Genomic DNA, 20,796 nt, shown 5'->3' with positions numbered 1-20,796 from the left:
TAGTGACTTTATTCGTCAAACACTTGAATTTTGTTGTAGATACAATAATGACTATTAGTCTTACTTATAAGGTAGGCCTGTCAACGACGTATTATTTGCCTGTACACCGTATTTGTCATAAGCTTATAGCTTTCACTTGGTTTTAAATCGATTTGTTTATTTCTTATATAGGAAGAGGGGAAAACACTCATTGTCAATTAATTCCTTATCTTCAAAGTGCACACCTAATATATTTCAGTGGTTTAGCACACGATGCATTTATTGATTCTTCACGAATCTTCTTGCGGTGCCTCGGCATGGCCAGATAATTAGGGTGCTCGACTCGTTCTGAGGGTCACGAGTTCTAATCCCTGTTGCACCAAACATGCTCGCCCTTTCAGCCGTGGAGACGTTATAATATGACGGTCAAACCGATTACTCGTCGGTAAAAGAGTAGTCCAAGAGTTGGTGGGGGTTGGTGATGACTAGCTGCCTTCCACCTAGTCTTACATTGCTAAATTAGGGACAGCTTGCGCAGATAACTTTCGTGTAGCTTCACGTGAAATTCAAACAAATAAACAAACTCTTTGCACTAATAATTACACGTAACCCTGATTTAATTTGCTTGATAAAGAAGTATATTTATCTTCAAACTTTACTCGTTTATTTCTTCTGCTTCTAAATTAACATATCGCCATTTCACATGATAATTCAAACTTGTTGAATTATGCGCAACATTACTCACTAGCTACCCCTAATTAAGAGTGATAGATTAAAGTGTTGGCAGTTAGTCAACACCACCAACGGTCAACTTCACGGGTTACTCTTTATCACAAAAAGGGTTGAACGAAATATTATTCAACCGACGGCTGAAGAGACTGGCATATTCGGCATCAGGATTTAAACCTGTGATCTGCAAAGTGCGAGTAGAGCACCATGACCGACCAGCCACGTTAGGTGTACTTACAATATACAATAATTGCTTACTAAAATAAACCGATCACACAAACGATCTTCTCAGTATCGCTTAGGTGCATTTTCGGTTACTCTTCAAACAAATATTCCATAAACGTAATTAAGACATTTACTAAAAATAATAATTAAAATGGTTTGTTTTTAATTTCGTGCAACACGAGGGCTATCCGCGATAGTCGTCCCTAATTTAGCAGTGTAAGACTAGAAGGAAGGCAGGTAGTCATCACCACCCATCGCCAACTCTTGGGCTACTTTTTTACCAACGAATAGTGGGATATATCGTAACATTATAACGCCCCCACGGCTGAAAAGGCGAATATATTTGGTGGGGCGCGAGTTCGAACCCGTGACCCTCAGATTACGAGTCAAGAGCCCTAACCATTTGATCATGGTGGGACCTCTTAGAGTGATGGGAAAAGTCATAGCTATTATGATTTTGAAACAGGAATTGGTACACACACAACATGTATTTACTTCACATGCTGGTTTGTCAACGTTCGATCGCTTGCGGTGCTTTAGCTTTGTACCATAATGTAATTATTTTAACACCTTTAACAGCCATTATAAAACCAATATCAGAGAGAAGTATACAGATAAGTTAACGCTATCGTGCTAATCACTTAAAGCACTATTTACAACCTGCAATGACGACGTGATTAACATCACTTTGAGGGAAAATAAAATATCGATTTTTTTGTAACCAGACAGAGGCTGGCTGTTTCACCGAAACTTGAGTACTTTGTGGTTGTTTCACCATTTTCGTGTTTCCTTCTAGCGGCCATTTTAACATCTCTCACTCAGACCTTTTTGACAGTGTTTCTGCACTTGCTTGGTATTTATTATGTTACTTATTACAATTTATCCCGGGTGAGCCTCCAATTTATTATGTTACGTATGTTAACGTATCACGATTTCAAGCAGCCGGAAATTTTAATTTAAAAGTTAATCGAATTTCGATATGTATCAAATTTATAATATTTGCCAACAATATTCATACAACAATTTTATTCCTTAACACAAATATATTTCAATATACACACAACAATACAATTTATAATAACAGTTATTTCAAATATTGGTTTATACACAAGAGTTCTACAAACTTACAAACTATACTGAGTCATCTCTCTGGTGTGCTACTAAATATTTTATCGACGGTCTAGGTCCACGATGAGCAAATTAATTCTGTTGTTGTTACACCTTGCCTAAGTTAATGCTACCTTTTCTTGACTGGCCTCTCACCCTTATAAGCTGACTTTTTACCGACAAAGATATTTAATATCCTCGAAGAAATGCTAACGTCCGAAGTTAATTCAGTGAAGTTGAACGGTTCGTAATATTTGAAATACGTAAACGTCGCCGGTCAACTTCTACAGGTTTTCGATTAAGTGTTAACCACAATTATAGCTTCTGAGGCCTGTAGTAGACTGACTGTCGCTGACAAACAATGTTATACTGTCTCTCGGTTATTATTATATTATATTATTATACTGTATTATTATGAACAATATTATACTGTATAATATAATTTATACCAATCACTCAAGAATGTTGGATTTATTTTTTGCGCTAACCGTCCCTAATTTAGCAGTGTACGACTAGAGGAAAGGCAGCTAGTTATCACCACCTACCGCCAACTCTACGGCTACTATTTTACTAACGAATAGTGGGATTGACCGTCATATTATTATGCCCCCACGGCTGAAAGGACGAGTATGTTTGGTGCTACGGAGATTCGAACCCGCGACTTTCAGATTACGAGTCGAGCGCCTTAACCATCTGGCCATGCCAGGCCAACAATGTTAGACGACATGCTAGTATTTTCATAAACCATATATTGTTGTTTCTTGCTCTCGAAAATTTTCTACAAACTTAGACAACGGGCAGGACTTGCGCAATACACATCGAACAGTATACGTCACACGCTTTAAACTGAAACAAACGTAGGCATTAAAATACAATTATCACAGTAAATCTGTTACAAGTCACAATAATAGCAACTCTTTGACCGATCTCAATCAAACTTCAGATGCACCCTTAGGGCCTCCCGTTCAGACCTTACTTCTCATGTCTCCTCCTTCTGACGCAACTTGTTTGGCTGTATCCTCTTTTCACACATAAGATTTTAGCCAAGTCTCAACAAAACTTGAAATGTACTGTTAGGGCTTACGGAGGATTGTAATAGGGGATTGGATGTTTAGATCTGACCCCACTATTATCATGTCCCATCCCTACTTTCTCACGTGTTCTCTGTGTTCTTCTATGAACCTCTACTAAATTTATTCACCCTGAGTACACACGGTAAGAGGGTAGTATTGTCAGTATATGCTCCTCAGATCACCTACCCGCTTGTCCCTATATGTTACTGGGATGTTCTTTTGACCTCTTTTGAACTAACGCATACACCCTTAGGATACCCCAATGATTTGTGTCAGGGGTGACTTTCATATCTCTCCTCCACCTGTCACTCTCGATTCATCCAATATCTTTTCCATGTGTCGAATGTGTGCTTCAGCTAATATAAGTATCTATAATAATAAAAGGGCGTGTCTTTTTGTGTATGTGACCGCCATAACTCCAAGAGAAAATAACCTAAAAATCTGAAATTTTGCACGCATACTAAGTGGACCCTGAGGATTTTTACCTGGGTGTTATTACTAACCACGTGTATGAGCGCCTGCGCATCTTTTTAATGAGAAAAGCTAGCGAAAACCCACGTAGAAAAGAAGCGGTGTCTAAAATAACAAGTTCTAATATATAGAAAAACCAGTGCGTTTTGGTAACAATACGTTCCAACACTGACTTTTATATTATGTTGTTTAAAAGCATAACCTGTTAATGTTTATTAGAGGATATGTGCTAAAAGTATATAATGAAATGTATAAACTACAAAATTAAAAACTAAAGTTTGTTGTTTTATAATTATAAGGGTCCATTAATTTAAAAGTTTTGTTTTTATTATTTATGTTTATTATTTAAGTTTAAAAACGATAGACAACTTACAGGGAAAGTTACCTTTATAAACAGGCCATATCCCGTAAAGGAGCAACAAACGTATATAAGTTATACTTTTATGTTTAAGTGGGTTCAAAATACACACATTGACACAGTCATCTAGAATATATCAACCTAATAATCCGGCCCAGCATGGCCAGGTGGTTAAGGCACTCGACTCGTACTCCGAGGGTCGCGGGTTCCAACCCCAGTCACACCAACATGCATGCCTTTACAGGCGTAGGGGCGTTATAATGTGACGGTCAATCCCACTATTCATTGGTAAAAGAGATGATGACTAATTGCCTTCCCTCTAGTCTTACACTGCTAAATTAGAGACGGTTAGCGCAGATAGCCCTCGAATAGTTTTGCGCGAAATTAAAAAAAAACCAACAAAAACAAACTTAATAATCCAAGCGAATATGTTTACTTTTGCTAATCTCTAATAATAAAAGGGCGTATCTATGGGTGTGTGACCGCCATAAATCCAAAAGAAAAGAATCTAGAAACCTGAAATTTTGCACCCATATTAAGTGGACCCTGAGAGTGTGCACCTGGGTTTCATCACCTATCTGTATGTGCATGCACGTCTTTTTTATGCAAAAACCACATAGAAAAGAAATGTTTCCACCATGGAATGTTAGGGTGTTTCAACTGTTATTAGACAGTATAGTGTTTTTTCTTTAAATATTATGGGATGTTACAGAATATTTTTTTAAAAAAATTATTGTAGGATGTTGGAGTGTTTTAAGAATTATAGGATATTATAGTGTTTTCTTTAACTATTATAGGATATTCTAGTAGTTGTTAAGTTATTATAGGCTGCTATAGATTGATTTTAACTATTATAGGGTATTATAGAGTGTTTAACTATTATGGGACGTTGTAGAATATTTCAACTATAATAGGATGTTATAAAATGTTTTGTAACTATTATGGAATGTTATAATGTTTTTAGACTGTTATGGGTTGTTATAGTGTTTTTACGTATTATTATCATGTAGCCCGTCAAAAATGAAGAGACCAGTACTACTCCATAGTATACTTTAACCTCGCAGTTCATAGTTAACTGAAATAAATAAATTTTGCGAAATCAAACTTGACCAGCAAAAGAGGCAGAAAAGTGCAGTCGAGGCAGCCAAACGCCGGTAAACTGGTTTTAATGAGTCAAGCTAGCGAAAGACCAAATAAGAAAGAAATGTAGTTCCTCATATAACAATTTTCAGTATAAAGAAAAATCCAGTGCGTGCGTTTTGGTCCCCAACAATGGGTTTTTATGCCATGTTGCTTGGCAACAAAAGTATATACTTTTATGCTAAAATGGGTTCAGAACACACATATTATCAATCTAATAACCCGAGCTAAGCCGGGTACTGTCACTGATCTTTATGTTTTTGTGTATGTTTAGAAAAGAAGTATCGAGTTATTACTTCTAAATATTTTAAAGGTATTTAAATATGTTTCAGAATGGGTTTCTTGGTATGCTACAATTTGTTTTAAATAAATAATATCAAGTTACTATGCACATTAAATTGTTTTATTAAGCATAAGAAAAACTCAGTAATCTCTGAATATTTGTAATTTTTAGCTTATCAAAGTATGTGTTTCTTTCATTAGAAAAGTTTTACATACAGAAAGTAATATGAAAATGCCAACTATGGTCTAGCTACGATCGTATTTAAAGACACTGGAAAAAAAAGTTCCAACAAACATCATATATAAATAAGATACTTAATTAACACTAGTTCAGAAATAAGGTTAAACACTTGGTTGAACACTACAATGTGAGAGAATCGACCTAAGTTTTTTTAATGCGAGTTTCTTTCAAATGTAAGATAGGTTTTGTAACATCTTTAATATACAGTTGATTTTACTCGTGGATTCTGCTTATAATTGGAACTTTAAAGGCATTTATGACACTAGAAGTAGCTAATCCAACTAAGCAGTGAAACTCGTATGAAGTTTAGCATACAGTAACTGAATGATTATTAGTCAGTTTTGATGGATTTAGGCTACTTTATCCTGTTAATCATTCTTCCTGTGAAGGGTATTGCGTTCACTTCAGAAGAAAAGTACAATAACTGAGGATTGTTAGCCCGTTTTGAGGGATCTAAGCTATCTTATCCTGTGAATGGGATTAAGTTTAGATTCGGTGAAACGTACAATAAATGAAAAATTGTCAGCCTGTTTTGAGGGATTCAGGTCATTAAATCATTCTTTCTGTAAATCTGATTTGTTCTCATGTTTCTGTGTACGACGAAACTCAAGAAAATAGTTTGGGTTGATGAATTAACTTACACGATGTAAAGACAGTCATCTTACTAAACTTAACTACAAACAGAAAACTCTGGTGTATAAAAAATAATGTGCTCCTTGAGAACCTTTAAGTACAAGTACTGGGGTAAAAAAGTCGATCCCGCTGTACCAAAACACTGCTTTTACTTTACTGTTGAAACAAATCGGGAAATCGATCTGTTGAATGCCAACATACATGGTGTCTTCAAGCATCCACCAATTAGTATCTCGCTGGATTTCACGATGTTTTCCGATAAGTTACTATACAGACCCTAAACATTTCATTTACGGCTTTATACACTGCCATTCGAGATAGTAAAGCTACAATGTAGGTGTGTGTGTGTGTTGTTCCACCTTGCAGAAATACTCTGTGAGTTTTCTTTCCCTCAATACACATAATGTCAGTCAGGAACATCAAACTGTCCTTGTACTGTGACCCTGATGAAGCGCAATGGCTAAACGTTGGCTGAAATACTATTTTTGTTGTTGTTATAAGCTATATATTAAGGTTGTTTTTTGTACTTTTGTTGTCAACGTCTGTGTGCTGTGTTTTTAGTTTAAAACTATGCAATGGGCTATTTGTGCTCTGTCCCCAACAGGGACTCGAACTTTGAATTCTAGTGTTATAAGTCCGTAACCTTACCGTTGACCCACTATAGAAAACGTAAAGACATTGATTATTTCCAAGAATGTGATCCTTTTCTCATTGCTAATTGTTTTCTAATGGCTTAGCGGCAAGTCTGAAGGGTATGACGCTAAAAGCAGGCACTCGTAGTGGGTACAGCACAAATAGCTCATTGTGCAGCTTTTAGCTTAATAACGAACAAATAAATTGCCGAGTATTGAACGACGTGCAGTTTTTAATTCTCAGTTGTACCTGCCACAAACATCGAAACCCAGTCTTTAGCATTGTAAGTCTGCTGACATGCTGCCGAGCCGTTGGGGTGGCACACCCGATGGAGAAACAAGTTCGACCCCCCACCAGTTTCTAAGACGCATTTTGTAAATAATTACAAATCATCTGAAGAAACGATGTAATTGACTGTAAAGCTTTCTATGTCTGTACAACGTAAGACCATAAACGTTATTATGGTATGATGGATCTTTCAGATGAGCATGTACAATTAGTGAAATGACTTTAGAAGACATCAGTACTGCTAATTATATTATAATCTCACGAATCAATAGACTTTAGTGAATGATATTAGAATATGACGTACTGTAAAAATACCCATGTATATATGTATATTGTTTTTTATCTCTTTACTTCAATCACATTAGTTTATAAAATCCAATATTATAAAACGGTCTTATTGTGAAAGTTTTAAAATGCTGAATGTTATTGGATTTTGATTTTTTTAAAAGTAATATTGCACATAAACCAAAACACAGTATTGTAAAGAAATTTGCTGAAAATTACGTTCATATTAGAAAGTCCCTCCGTTTGTATGTCTGCGGACGTAAACGCTGGAAATCAAGTTTCGATACTCATGAGCACAATGTGAGAAGATCACAATGTGTAGTTTTGTGCTTAATTGCAAATAAGCTAAACACCGAAATAAAACTCTCGTTTGGGTTATTAAAAATGTCCTCCAATAGCTGAACGGTGAGTGCAATCTAGCGACACTAAAAATGGTTTCAATGATCCTGTTGAGAAGAGCACAGATTGCTCATTATGTAACTTTGTGATTAACAGCAAAAAACTTACCATTCATTAAACACATCAAGATATTTAACTTACTTAGAAGGTTTTGGTTGACGTGTTTTGCTAATGTATTGACTTAAAATAAAATTGGTTGGTTGGTTGGTTTGGCGTGCTATGGCGTAAAGCAACTAAGCTATCTGCGCCAATATAAAATTGAATTATAAAACTTGTTTATTATATTTTAATAAATACTTTAGTAAAATTTAAACAAGGCAGTTGAAAATTACACGAGAGATGAGACACGAAGTAATATATAACAGAGACATGCTTGTTGTCGTTTCAGTATAGTATTTTCAGCATGCTTTTTATTGATACTGTTAAGCTTTTCATGGAAGTTGTTGCTATTGTTGTTTTAGTATAAAGCTTAACATTGGGTTGTCTGCGCTTCGCCCACTGTGAAGAATCTAACCCTGGAATTTAGTACTATAAATACAAAAACTTACCGCTAACGCACCGGAGAATTTTTGAAAGCTGTGAGAGGCTTGATAGTATAGTAATGATTTCTTATTGTTAAGTTTTGAAAACGGCATTGTATATGATTTTAATTACAGTTTCACTTTGTTACGTCAGATACTAAAATTCTTAATACTTATTGGTATAAATAGAATACATGTTTCTAATTGTGACATTTTTTTGGAGACATATGTATTCCATAACTGTATAAATTAAATAATATATTTGCTTTGTGCAACATATAACTTTTCTTTCGTAATCAAATATTCATTGTGAGACTAGAATAAATGTGTATAATTATGCTGTAGGCTGTAATTTTAATTTAGATAGTTCTTATTGATTGCCCGAGAGCATTTTTTAAACAAGAAATAGCGTGAGTTCTAGAATTGACGTAACGTGACGAGTATGTGACATATGAAGTTGTCTACTTTTTGGGGGGAAAATGCTTAGCAATATTATTTAAACATCAGAATGCTATTGGATAGCTTGTTAGTCATTCAGTCAAACATAAACAGGTTTAATTAGTGAGTTAGCTAGAGAGAATTTACTAAGTTTGTTAATCAGTCAGTAATAGAGTTACTCAGTGAGTGAATAGAGAATTAGTTAATGAATCTGTTGCTTTATTATTGATCAATTACTGAAGATGTTAGCTAGTCATTTTTTAATTTTGTGGTAATCACAAGAGGAAATTTAACAAATAAGTAACTGTTCAGTCTTATTTGTGAGTTAGGCCTACCAACAAACATATCCTGCAGAATTTGAACATTATAGTCGAAGAGATAAATCGCGTTTATCATTGTTGAGTGGGCTGAAAAATAAACGATCAAATCATAAAAATCGTTACAAAAATATCAGAAAAATCACATAAGATATTTAAAAAAAACAAGAAACCCGCTAACCTCAAAGTACTTTCAAACATAGATCTTGTCTTTTTTAACCTACTCTGACAACACTGAGAATCAGTAATTGGCTCTGAATGCAAATGTTGTAGGTGTGTCAACCTAAATATTTCTCTGTTGTTAAGGGGGTACCATAAGAACCAATGATTTCATTCATTAATTAGCGCGCTTTTCACATTTTACTCATTCCCAGTCTGATCCTGACAAAGTGTGTGTAGCAAAAGTCTGTTACAATAGCACCAAAAGAAAGCTGTCTATTGAAGCCAAATCGAAATCAATACTCAAAATACAAGAAGCATAGAAAACAGAAACTTGATAATGACCTAAATCAATAACGCATGTGTTTATGTAGTTTACCTCGATTTACAAAGAAAACCTCAATGACTCTTTCTTTTCTTTGCTTTTCCCCCTTTAAGTGGACATACAACTGATAGCCCGATGTGGCTTTACTGTAAGGAAACATACAATACATACAAGCCTTTAAATAAAACAAGCGGTTTTGGATTATATTGTTGTAACATTGTTCTTTTAAATTATTTGATGAAAACTACTGTAAGTCCAGTTCATGTAATAAGAAAAAATTAATTTATTTATTCCCTAACATTTGTGAAAGCTTATTCGCGAAGTAAATTATAGGCCTAAGATTATAAATGAAGATCAGTCGGAAATATCTCACTAACAGTAGTAAGACTAATGCAAAAAATAAGCCTAGTTATTACTTACAACCGAATATATGCAAATCACTAATAGTTCCAACAGATTCACTGAACTAAACGAACTATCTCAATAATCACCCACTATTTTTCATATTTAGAATCTTCTGAGGTCGTTATAAATGTTGGTAAAGAATAACCTAAGGGCTGGCTGTAGGTAGCGTTGACTGGCTACCTTGCCCATACTTCTAAATTATAAATGGATAGTGCAGATAATCCTCGGATAGCTTTGCGCGAATTTCAAGCAAACAAATTATAATCTACTCTTGTCTCTCGATACTCCCAGAATTTACTAACTTGTCATCACCTAAAATTCAAGGATTTCTTCGCCTACTCCCAAAAACTTGATCTTAATATTATGCGCCATTTAACAAAGTGAAATATTGAAAATGTAGCTTACAACAATATTGAATATTTTATTATCTGCTGTGTATGTACTACTTTCTAAGAGTATGAATAAAAAAAAAAGCACTTGAATTTTTTCAGAACGGATGCTTGTTTGTTTTGAATTTTCGCTCAAAGCTACATGAGAGCCATCTGCGCTAGTCGTCCCTAATTTAGCAGTGTAAGACTACAAAGAAGGCAGCTAGTCATCACTACCCATCGCCAATTCTTTTACCAACGAATAGTAGGATTGACTGTTACATTATAATGCCCCACGGTTGAAAAAACGAGCGAGTATATTTGGATTGAGGAGAATTCGAACCCGCTACCCTGAGATTACGAGTCGATCGCCCTAACCATCTGATCATGCCGGGGCAAGTACAACGGAAATAATGGTATTTGTTACTTTAGGTTTTCGGTTTAGTCGATATGAATTCATTACGAATCTTTTTAATAGGAGTTCTGCAAACACTCGAACGAAATCAGAACCTCTGTATATTATGTTAATCACGCATGCGCAACATCCCTATATTAAACCAGGAGATTTTGTATCACCCTCAGAACCCCTAGTTTCTGTGCCCCAATATGAGTTATACCTGGTAATCATTTTGAATATTATGCTTACATGACAACCAATAACCATGTTTACAAAATTTCTAACAGTTTCATTTTGAGTTTACATACTAATAAATACTAAAACTTTATTTACTGTATAAACATGATAATCATCGCATCAGTGATCGAAAACTGACTAAAAACTTGTTTGTTTGTAGTTAAGTACAAAGATAAAGAGTAGGTTATCTATGCTCTGCCTACCACATGTATCGAAACCCTGTTTCTAGCGGTGTATGTCCGCATACATGTCTCTGCGAGTCACTACAAAAGCTGTAGACTGTAACAAAATAACATTTCTAAGTTCATTATATTGATGTTTATAACTATGCTTGAAGTTATCTCTCGTTTAATTCTAATTTTCAAAAAATATTTCAATGCAATCGATAATTTATTTACATGCCTTACCATGCTTTTATGGTTAATTAATAACAAAAAAAAATATGTTGAATTAACTTGACTGTAGAATTACTTAATAAAACGGTCTCCCTCTGGTAGCTTGGTTGTCAGCTTGAAGGGTTCTAGTGTTAATATTCGGATTTTGATCTAATTTTACGATTAACAACAAATAACGTTAATAAACTAATAAATCCTACAGTAAAATAGTTCTCAGAGTTAGTCTTGTTATCACACTTGAACGAAAAAAGGCTGTTCGTTTTGTGTGTTTTTAAATTTCGCGCAAAACTACACGGGAGCTATTATCGTTCCTAATTTATCAGTGTAAGACTACAAAGAAGGCAGCTAGTCATCACCTTCCACCGCCAACTCTTTTGCCAACGAATAATGGGATTGACCGTCACATTATAATGCCCTCAAGGATGAAATGGCATGTTTGGTGCGAGGAAGATTCGAACCTTCGACCCTCAGAATACAAGTCGAGCACCCTAACCACCTGGTCATGCCGGTCCCACGAAAAACTACGAGAAAAATTGTAATTAACTATAAAACCCGCTTTCTGTACCTTTTATCAATTTTTAATCTAATGAATAACATCGTAGGTGTTTTTTTTTTTCGTGAACTGTGAAGAATAATTCCACTAAAGAACTAGTGATGTGAGGGTTGTAGACACGAGAATCTACACTAGTTACAGAAATACTTTAGTGTTGCGATATATAATAGAGATCATGGTAACAACAAAGATTTCGTCTGTCGTCGGAATTCATGGTCGTAATGTTGTCTGACTTTGTTTATCCTGTGGCCTGGCATGGTCAAGCGCGTAAGGCGTGCGACTCGTAATCCGAGGGTCGCGGGTTCGTGCCCGCGTCGCGCTAAACATGCTCGCCCTCCCAGCCGTGGGGGTGTATAATGTGACGGTCAATCCCACTATTCGTTGGTAAAAGAGTAGCCCAAGAGTTGGCGGTGGGTGGTGATGACTAGCTGCCTTCCCTCTAGTCTTACACTGCTAAATTAGGGACGGCTAGCACAGATAGCCCTCGAGTGGCTTTGTGCGAAATTCCAAAACAGACTGTTTATCTTGCTGTTTTGAATGGTTGGTGACGTTTAAAGATCTGTCTGATTCGTGTATGCGCTTGGAATTGTGGTATAGGTGAACTTATTTTATTTCAAAGTTATTGCTTTGTTTTTGTTGTTGTTGGTTTATTTTGGGTGTCGTTCTTAATAACGTGTCTATCTACCACCTGCAAGGAGGTACCCACTAATGGCATGGGTAGCAGACTTCCTACCCAGTATACCCCATCTAAAATATAATATTTTATGACTTTAACAATTATATACACATTGTGGCTTCCACTGATAAGAAAGTGTTCATTTTTTTTGCCCCAAAACAACTATTTACCCCTTTATGCCCCTCTCCAACAAAAGCTTTAAGAACCGTCATTGTTCACCAGGTTTCAAAGAAGGTTTTGCATGAGTTTCCTCAACAACAGATAACTCTTAAGTAGTACGAAATATCAATTTACATTAGAGTTTCTGTCTTATCTTGGTCTTCCAAAAAATAATATAGTAATAAACTCTTTCCTCGTATATTTGTTAAACGCCTATTGTCACGTGTTGTTCTAGCATTTTAATCTATCAGCTTTATGATTTATTTGGTACATGCTTGCTGTTTTAAAATACGTTCTTGTTGTTGTAATTTTCTAGGTTATCGAACGTGTAAAAAAAAGAGTAGAAAGAGTCTGTTTGTTATTAGCTACACAAAGTCCTATCTGTACTCTGCCCACCACGAATATCGAAGCCCTGTTTCTAGAGGTATAAATCAGAAGACATACTACTGCACCATTGGATGTCTACAAAGAAAAAGAGGAAGGTAACAAGACTGCAGTGATGTCCTGTCGTCTTCCTTAGTAAAGATAAGACTAAGTGGCTACATATATAGTCAGAGAGGCGCCAGGGTTTCTTATTTTTTAACAGACATGATGTCTGGTTGAGTTTGTCTCTGATCAAAATGAATTAGGCAGCTTTATAGGCAGTTAATTCCAAATATGAACTGCAGTAGACAGATGAGAAACTGCACAGGAAAGGATAGATATTGTAAAATGGCGGATACTATGAAGTACTATTATTTTACAAACTCTGAGACATGTAGCAGTGTCTTTAACACTGATTACGTATGAATGATATTGGGCGTTTCTACTAGCTTATGACTTCACATGGATTATTATTTATCTCAGTGAATGTGTAGAATTGTCTGACCTTTGATTCCAGATAATGAGAAACCAGAGGATCAAATAAGTAAAAAGCTACACATACAAGCATAGTTGAAAAGGTGAAAAACAGTAATTATTGTTACAGTAAGTAGACTGTAAATACAAAATGCGAAAAGAACAAGAGGAGAAAATATGTAATTTATACATATATAACATACAAAAATATACGCTCCCTATTGGTGGCTCGGTCGTAAAAACCGGATTTCAATACCCGTCATGGGCATGGCACATGTAGCTCATTGTATAGCTTAACACTTAACAACAAACAAAAATGTTTACGAAATGAAGACAACAAACATAAAGCGGTGAACGGTGAAACTCGATTTTGTGGACGCGTTGATCTGGTTTAAACAGTCAAAGTGGAAATTTTATTTGTTGTTTTGAAATCCTAAATATTACGCAATTAACAGGAGTTGCATAGCTTCATCAAAGTTCTAAAGAATTCAGGCATTGAGTTTTGCAAGGCTTTTTAACTCTCAGATGATCAGCTTTTATTGCATCGTCCACTTCAGTTGGAGTCTAAATACTGTATTATGGTATGTTGTGTGTTACTTACAACAATACTTGAAGTTTTCCTCTCCCCACAGGCCCGACGAGAGAGGGGATCAGGGGGGCCAGTGCCCCGGAGCTCGGGTGTCTAGAGGGCCCGGGAGGAGAGCCTATATGTTGTGCCTTGCCACTTGGTGTGGGGGGGCCTTAATGCTTGCTGCCCTGGGGCTTGTAATGGCTCTCGACGGTCCTGTCCCCTCAAATAAAATACACAGGAGGGGTTGAGACAACTCACCTTCTGGGCAAAATACACTGGGTCCTCAGCAGTAAAATTATTGGGATTAACTACAGTACTGACATATTTTTACTTGAAAGGTTAATTTGACCCGTATTTCATCAGGTACCTAGAAAACAAACACATTCGTTGACCCACAAGTAACTTTGTGCATACACAGTTTAGAAAAATGTGTTTTAAAAATGTATTGGGTCTGGAACCAATCGATAATTTCAGAGGTAACGTTAATTTCGTAGGAATAGTTTTCACTTTTGTGAAATAGCCTAATTTAGGGTAGGCTATCTCATATACATAAGTTCTTCACTATCTCTTTCGGTCATCAGGGTTATCCAAGTTTCACTGAATCGTTGCCAAATAGTTATAACAGCCGTAAAGGGGCAAATTCACACAATCCTCAGGGTATCACCAGTCATGAAAATGTATCGATATGTTATACTTTATTGTTGTCTTGTTTCTGTACATATATACAAATATCAGATTCCCTGCCCGGTTCAGACAACGACCTGGTTTTATTCTCTTTCTTGTAATTCAATTCATAACATACATTCTGGTGGGTGATACTTTGTTTCGTTTTTGAATAACTAGATGAGCATTAATTGTATATTAAGTCGATTAAAAATTCGAAATTTGCTGACTACAGCTATAGGGTTTTAACCTCAAGAAACTGTACATAAATTATATTATTGAACGTAAATCAGTTTCAAATTGTAACTTATCACTAACACTGAAATAAACGTAGTAAGTCATTAGAAATTAACACGCCTAAATATTTTGTTTAGAGAAATCTATATCATGTAATATAATAAAAATCCATTTAGATTTTTTTATTTCAAATTTCAGTAAACAATACATTCTAACTTCAATAGTTGGTAGAAAGTTTCCTTCCGTGGACATTAAATTGCCTGATATTAAAAGTTCAACTAGCGTGCTAATTGATTCAGAGAAATACCGGAAATCATTATTCAAATATAATTTTAACATATAATATTTTGTAATATCATCAGTTCAAGTGACTGAATGGTATCATTCGGCGGCGAGGGACAAAATTATCTTTCATACGCTCAAAAAAAGGTTTAATCACCAGGTAAGTTAGCGTGTTTTTTATTCTGTTATTAATTATGACAAACGAACATTTTTAACGTTAGTTGAAACATGTAAAAGACCTTCAGTAGCGTCTGTTCGTCTGTTCACTCAGGAATAAACCCCCTTGTCATGGGGTCGGGGGAGGGAGATTTTTGTGCGCGTCTCTATTATTTGTATCGTAGGTATTTAGTGTCACTGATGTAATTCCTATTTAATCTCTTGCTTTGTTTGATTTTTTGAAGCACTTTAATTTAGTTAAGATAGAAAAAAGACATTTTCCTGTTCACTAAGGTATGGGCTGAGCGTGGTCTAGTGGTTAGTGCACCGAACTTTGGATCTGCAGGTCTATCTTTTGCATCTTTGTTACTGCAGACATTGTTGTTGTTTTTTAACTGCCCTCCTGAGCTGTAGGGCTATAAGTCTGATATGATGGCGATCAAATCTCACTCTTCAATCAAACAAAAGTAGCCTACGATTTTATGGTGGGTGCTGTTGGCTAGCTATCCTTTCCCTAGTTTATCAACACCTAACTATAAATGGCTATAGTCAAATAGCATCTTAATAGGTTTGAGCGAGTGTCCAAAAATAAAGAAACATAAAATTGTATCTGGTAATTTTTTATTAATATTAACTGAATCTCTACGTACTGTCTCCCGGTGGGAAGGCGGTAACTTCATGGACTTATAACGTTAAATCTGGGGTTTGATTCCTTGCAGTAGACACAGCAGTCAGCCTTATGTAGCTTTGCTCTATTACTGACAAACGAGCTCCACATTTTCAGATTAAGAAACTTCAGGTAATATATTGTCAAACCAAAAACATATATAATCTAAACAATGAGTCAAAAATATCGCAGTGAATAGACATCTGTCACCTAGTTGGAAGACCTCAGATGTGAACAATTATCTGTGAATAATTTCCTATTAGTAAATGAAGGCTCAACAGTTCTTTACAGAATAATGGAATTGTGAAAGGACAATATTTGATGTCCTTGTATGTATGTTTTAACTTTCCAGAATCTATATTTAAATTATTTAAGTTTCTTTTTAAAAGGAGGGTTAAGAAAGATATCTGACAGAAGTTCATCAGTTACCTGATACTGCTCTCCAAAATTAAATTAGCAGACTGAACAACCCCAAGAATGAAGTGTCTTGGGTTTACTTATTTCTGCTAAGAGTAGTGTAGCATGGCCAGGTGGGTTAAAGCGTTCGACTCCCAATCTGAGGGCCGCGGGTTCGAATCCCGGTCACACCAAACATGCTCGCCTTTTCAGCCGTAGGGACGTAATAATGTTACGGTCAATCCCAGTATTCGTTGGTAAAAGAGTAGCCCAAGAGTCGGCGGTGGGTGGTGATGACTAGCTACCTATTCTCTAGTCTTACACTGCTAAATTAGGGACGGCTAGCGCAGATAGCCCTCGTGTAGCTTTGCGCGAAATTCAAAAAACAAACATTTTTATAATTTAACGCGCAGTTGCGTATACTAACTGTAATTCAAATAAAAAGTTATTTTATAATTATCTTGAGTTTAAAGGTGACCTAAGAAATCGCATATGGCATCCTAGATCTAGTTATGTTGTTTGGATCACACCTAGAGCTAAATTAACGCAACTTAGCTCGAACTTACTGGGTTGTGATCTAGAAATGTACAGAAACATTATAAAATTTATATTGATATATAAGCCATAAGATAAGGCTTCATGTAATATATGTATATCACACTAGCACTTATGAAATTCTTATACACCGTTTGACGTAATCAATTGTACTCTACTTGCATACAACTATAATTTACGAAACCTTATTTCGCTGAAACAGGAGAGACGGGAATACTGGATTCATGTCCACGTCATGAGTCGTTAAGTGTCTCACACTTGGGCCATTATTTCAGCGAGTGTAAATTTAATGATCATTCAGTGTCATAGTAAATCTCGACACTTTTAATCTCAAGGTGTCCAACGGCTCTAGCACCAACTCTCTTCCACACTTGATTACTTGATTCAGTAAAAATATAAGAGTAGATACGTACATAAGAATGTAGTTCACATAGATTATTGCTTATTTTTTCAGCAAGTCTATTCACTCCCTCTCTCTATATGTGTACCATGACAAAACTTAAGGTATAGTCTTGTATGTTATTCAAAGCTTTATTTCTTATTATACGCTATTTTAACATTTCTTTCTTAATTTTCTTCATGCTGCACAAGTATTGGATATATTAGATTTGTCACCATAGCTGATATAAACACAAAACACCCACCCACCCATATGTATATTTACACTATTAACATAACATTTACATATGTTAACAGAAGTACAACAACTGTAACGGTACAATAAAAATCGGAACCTATAACAATTACGTAATTTATTTTTCTTTGACGTACTCCTTTCAGTTATAAAATTAAACCTTAAAATCGCACATAAAAATTTAACACTCATAACTTTAAAGAAACATGCATGCGCTAATTACTCCGTATTATGTTCCCAATCACTGACATGACTACAAATAGGACAGTGTTTTACAAGCAGGGTAGTAAGTCATACTGACATAACTACAAATAGGACAGTGTTTTACAAGTAGGGTAGTAAGTCATACTGACATAACTACAAATATGACAGTGTTTTACAAGCAGGGTAGTAAGTCATACTGACATAACTACAAATAGGACAGTGTTTTACAAGTAGGGTAGTAAGTCATACTGACATAACTACAAATAGGACAGTGTTTTACAAGCAGGGTAGTAAGTCATACTCAGGGTAGTAAGTCATACTCGGTCTGTTACAGTTATGTACATGGTAGTATGTCAGTTATTGAAATAAATATAATAAATTAACTCAACACGAATATTCCCAACCCCATCTTTGTCTTGAAACTACAATAATACTGCCCTTAGTTGGAGTAAGAACCTTACATATCATGTAGTTAGACAATATAAAAGTGTTTTCTCTCTCTTGTCTTCTGCCCCCGCGCGGTTAATATAAACCAGGCTAAAAAGTACTAATGTCATATATACATCAGGCTATATGGTTCACGATATTTTGAATGATATTCATTATATTAACCAGTCCACTACATTCAGTTGCTATTTAGATATAACATGGTTAAATCGTATGCGAGACGATTTAATAAAAAAATCCAGACAATGTATTTTAACAGCCTGAAGCGACATTTATTTGTATATACTTTTCTTGGGTACACAATACATGTGATATCATAGAAAACAGTTCGTAGACTGTATGATTTAGTAATAAACAAATTAAACTTACTATGTTACTTTATTACACTGAAAATTTACACAAGAAAACTACAACAAACATTTGAGGGGAAGGTGGTTCTTCACATCTATGTTACGAATTTTTGGATACCTATCCAGTATCACCCCAGTGATAATTATTTCTTTACGTGATCCTTTTGCTGTTTTCCTCGTATTTTAAATCAAAACGCCAGTAAGTTTATAAAATATATACATTTTGTGTTTTGAAAATTATAAGAATGATTTTTTTTTTGTAGTTTAATACTCCATCTTAGGAAACCCATCATGACTGTGGTATTTCAACGCCTTTACATCCTAAATTTTAGACATGGGACAACAATAAAACTTTGATAGTCACTTGTAAATGAACACGTATGAAAATTACACTCTATAGATAGTTTTTCGAGCTACCAATATATTATTATTTATTATATATTATTATTTCCATGTATTTCAGAATTAAACAAGAGCGATTCTTCAATAGCCACAGCAAACAAAAAATGAATTAGAGTAAATCAATCTATGGGGCCATTTTTCCCATTTTATCAGATATATTTTTTAAAATGCGCTAGAAATATTAAGCGTGGGGCGATCGTATACCCCATTAGATTTTATTACTCGTCAGGCCCTCCGCGAGCCTAACCCTCAAATCGAACTTCTTTTATACTAGATTATAGCAGATTAATCTACGAGCCCTCGGACTTCGAAAGTGTTTAACCTTCCGATCTCAAAACCATAATTAGTTCTCAAATTGTTCAAGAGATAAAGGAGTTATGAGTTAAGAAGTTTTTACTTGGAGAAAAAAAAATTAAAGCCATTTTATAAGCCGCTATGCCTTGGCTAAAACCTGGAATCCGATTTGCGAAGAAAGATTATACATACTTCATGTTTTTATAAAATGGGATTCTAGCCAGTGGCTCTCTGATTCCACATATCACGTAAGTATTCCAACCTGTCTCGAAACACGTCATTCCCTTACATGCATAGGATCAATATAAAACCGCTCTAGCAAAAACAAACACAGAACCTAAACTTTGAAAATTAAAAACCCATTGCAAGTATCTATCTTACAAAAAAATATATATTTTAAAGAGAGGAGAAAATACATGGAATCTATACTCATTAACGAAAATAATCCAAAAATGAACAGAGACAGCAGGTGATACATGTATTGAAACTATTATTCAAAAAACAAGACATCATACCACTTGTCCCCCACTAGCACAGTGGTATGTCTGCGGCCTTCTTTTGTTAGACCACGGGTTTCAATACCCGTGGTGGGCAGAGCAAGCTCTTTTTGTAGCTTTGTGTTTAACAACATGAATCAATATAGGTGACATTATTACTTTTAATTTAACACTTCCATATTCTGGAGTTATACACAATTGGCTAAGGCGCTTGACTTGTGATCTGAGGGTCGCGGGTTCGAATTTCCGTCGCACCAAACATGCTCGTCTTTTCAGCCGTGGGAACGTTATAATGTGACAGTTAGTCCCACTATTCGTTTGTAAAAGAGTAGCCCAAGAGTTGGCGGTGGGTGGTGATGACTAGCTATCTATTCTCTAGTCTTACACTGCTAAATTAGGGACGGCTAGCGCAGATAGCCCTCGTGTATCTTTGCGCGAAATTCAAAAAACAAACAGTTTTATAATTTAACGCGTGTTCTAATATCAAACAGTTGCATATACTAACCGTAATGAAGCTGCAAAAGCGAAACATTGATTCAAATAAAAAGTTATTTTATTTTATCTGGAGTTTAAAGGTCGTTTTTCTTCCAACTTTTCATCACAATGTGTGCATACAAATTTTGAAAGATATAATATAGTTAACCGCATAGGTAACAAAGATATTGAAAGTAAAGAATGGGTTAAACAATCGGTAAGTTTTTATTGTATTTTATTTTAAGATGATGTTTTGGCCAGCTCTCTTCGTCTGATAATGCAGCTTCCAATAAAGCTAACTACACGCGTTGTAGGTAGAATTTTGAACGTTCAGCGT

General features: G+C 35.4%; 1 protein-coding gene across 1 annotated transcript in view; it reads left to right on the top strand.

Annotated features, from left to right (window-relative positions):
- The window catches only part of LOC143252390 (potassium channel subfamily K member 1-like), a 74,026-nt gene that overhangs the window by 26,100 nt on the left and 27,130 nt on the right, over positions 1–20,796 (top strand). The window lies entirely within an intron of this gene.

Source organism: Tachypleus tridentatus, chromosome 6, assembly GCF_004210375.1.
Source record: "Tachypleus tridentatus isolate NWPU-2018 chromosome 6, ASM421037v1, whole genome shotgun sequence".
Classification (NCBI taxonomy): Eukaryota; Metazoa; Arthropoda; class Merostomata; order Xiphosura; family Limulidae; genus Tachypleus; species Tachypleus tridentatus.
Note: the sequence above shows the minus strand (reverse complement) of the source record. Positions and strands in the feature narration are given on the sequence as shown.